We start from the raw sequence: 3,246 nt of genomic DNA on the forward strand, positions 1-3,246 counted from the left end.
TCCTCCTCCTCCTCCTCTTCCTCCTCCTCCTTCTTCTTTTTAAGGAAGGACAGCACCTGAAGATCCAGGTGACATTGCCGAATGATGGTGAGCTTTGGTACCTGTGATTCAGAGGAAAAGCACACGTTAAGAATAGCAGAAAGATTCATTACAGTTTCATGATAGGAAACTTGGTGATAGGAATAGAACTAAATGCATTCAGACCACTGTCACTGGGACTCTCCCTCAGCCTTCTTTTTAGATTTGTGCTTCCAACTGATGCAAAGTTTTAATAGTATATAATGCAAAAGCAGTAGGAAAGAAAATATCAATCAAAACTGATTTCACAGGGGCCGCAGGGATAGCTCAGCAGTCTAAGTACCTGCCTAGGCAAGCACAAGGAGCGGGTTTGATCCTCAGTACCACATGCCATGCCAGTCCTGCCCTGGGCACATCCCGTGGTCCACCAAGACCAGGTGTAGTGGTTAACACTTGTAATCCCAGGGCTGGGGAGGCTGAAACATGAGGATCTATCTCTATGAGTCTGAACTGCATAGTGAAACCCTATGCAGAAAACATTTTTTAAAAAACTGATTTTACTCCAGATCTTTTTCCTTTAACTGAGAGGTCCAAAAGAAATCAGAAAATAGAAGATCCCTGAAGCCATCCTCATCCAGGCTTGTCACTGTTCCCCTTTCTTTGTAAGGTGTTTTCACCAGACAATGTTCATTCCAGTTATATTTGTTTACCCAGTTACACATATTTCAAAAAATGTGTTAGATACTATGTTTATATTCAAATATTTTGCAAGTAACAATGTTAATTCATATATAAGTATATGAAGGTATAAATAGATAAATGGTTGAATGGATATTTTACAGAAGTATTAAGAAAATAAAATATTGAGAATGCCTCAGAATTAGACTAGTTGTAGAGAAAATGAATTTAAAAGACATATCCTTAAGTGTACAATATTTTTAAATTTTATCCTGACATTTCTTTTCTCATTACTTTTGTAAATTGAAGGAGTCAGTGGTACCAACATCCTTCATATATGCCTATTACTGATAATTCTAACAATTACTAACAAAATAAGAGAAATAGAATATTTTAGGGGTACTTACTGTTTTAAATTGAGGCATACTTTATATTTCACTGCTACAACTAATAGCTTTAACAATATCATAGAATGGTCTTAAAATAACTTTATGAACTGTGTTGATAAGTGAACATTTCTTATAAGGAAGCCAATTTTAGTTACAATTACAGCATAATAGGTAGTTTGAAATCTGGATTAGAAGCCTGCTTCCATGAAATCACTGATTATGGCTGGTACATTAAAAAGAGTCTCTTCATTAATCCAGATAAACCTGCCAGGAAGCCATCATCTTTTATTAAACCATCTTTAGCTACCTATTTTCATCATTCAGACAAATCCAACTCACAATATGTGAATTTTAAGGCAGCATTACAGGAGTTAATATTTTCTTCCTGTTGCTATTTTTAAATAGAAATCATTATGTCTCAATGTCCAGTGTGCTTCACAAATATATTATGTATTCTCCGCAAAAAGATATAAGCTGTAACAACAAAGACAAACCATTTTGAATAGTAATTTGGAGGAAAAGAGAAACATTTAAGAGAAATAAACCTGGTCTACAATATCTAACATAAATCCGATATCACACAAAGATTTAACCTCCACTGAGCATGCTCAGACAACAACATTGTGGACCGTTAGTTCCTTCATTCATGAAGCGTTATTAGAACAAATTCATAGAAATTGTGAGAGTTAGAGACAATGGATGAAACATTTCAAATGGTATCCAACACCTGAGTGAATTGCTATCATTAATAATTATGTCCATTTAACTACAATGTCCACAAAGTAGTTTTAAACCCAAAAATGAAATTTAATGAAGTGTTTGTATGACTTCTATGAACGATAAAGCTGATTTTGCTATTTCTAAAAGATAGTTTCATGTTGTGATCTTGAAGTGTCCTAAGTGTCCAGCATGGGACACGGGATCTGACAGAAGCAATTAGATGCATTCCTTATGTTTACAGTAAAATCTGTGTGAGATTTTAAACATTTTAGACAATTTCATTTGATATATATATAATTATGAGAAAGTGGCATAGAGACATTTGTTTCTTTTTAAACCATCAGGTACATTTTGCATAATTAGGGTTAAATATTTAGGACTTCAATTTTTCTCAAGCTCAAAACTAAAGTAAATGATTAACTGTCCTTTTTTCAGGAGTCTTATTACAATGTGCTCCAGTTTTTGGAAAAGTTTCCCATAGTAATGTTGACATTTGGATTTTGTTATGTGAAGCCATTCTGTGCATGGGAAAGTATTTAGCAGGATCTCTGACCCTTATCTACTTACCAGTAGCTCATCCAGTTGTGACAAGCACAAGTTTCCAGACATTGCCAAATGTCCCCTGAGGGGCAAAATCGCTATCAATCAAGATCCACTGTTTAGAATGATTGAATATTGGAATGATGAGATTAAGATATGGGGCCTTGGTAACCTAATTCCATCTTTCAAGCTTTACTTTTCCCATATATATATAGTCAGAAGTAGATAAAATATTTTTTCTTTTCTTTTGTTTAGGGTATCACTACACAGCTGGGATTCATAGTGATCCTTCTGATTTCTGCCTCCCTAGTGCTGAGATTACAGGTGTATGCCACCATACCTGGACTTCATCACTGGCTCAGCGCTGGGGTCAGGGCCAGTGCAGCATGTGTTGGCAGGGATTGAACTCTGGTACCTGTGCTTACCTAAGCAAGCACTTAATCCACTAAGCTATGTCACCAGGCCTCAGAAGTAGATGATTTTTAAAGCTTTCCTTACTAAAACTAAACCAATAAGGCTAAAAACATTTTTTTCTCAGAAGAATGCAGTAATAAAAAGTGTTTTTGGGGGCTGGGGAGATAGCTCAGTAGAATAAGCGCTTGCCTGGCAAGCACAGAGTCCTGAGTTCAATCCCTGGTACCTCATAAAAGAAAAAGTGTTTTTATTGGATTGAAGTAATTAAATTAAAATGTAAAATTTTTCATATATTTAAAATGTGAAATAAAATTTTAAAAATTAATTTTACAAAATTGACTTAGAAAACTTAGGTTTTTTTCCAAATCCTCTCTAATTATAATCGTTTAATGAAAAGTTTTAAATGATCTCTTTCAAGACAGAACTAATATTCCTCAAAACATAATTGCATTGCCTAATATTAATAAATATTCTTGAAATAAGCATT

Source organism: Octodon degus, unplaced genomic scaffold (genome assembly GCF_000260255.1).
Source record: "Octodon degus isolate 3935 unplaced genomic scaffold, OctDeg1.0 scaffold00097, whole genome shotgun sequence".
Lineage (NCBI taxonomy): Eukaryota > Metazoa > Chordata > Mammalia > Rodentia > Octodontidae > Octodon > Octodon degus.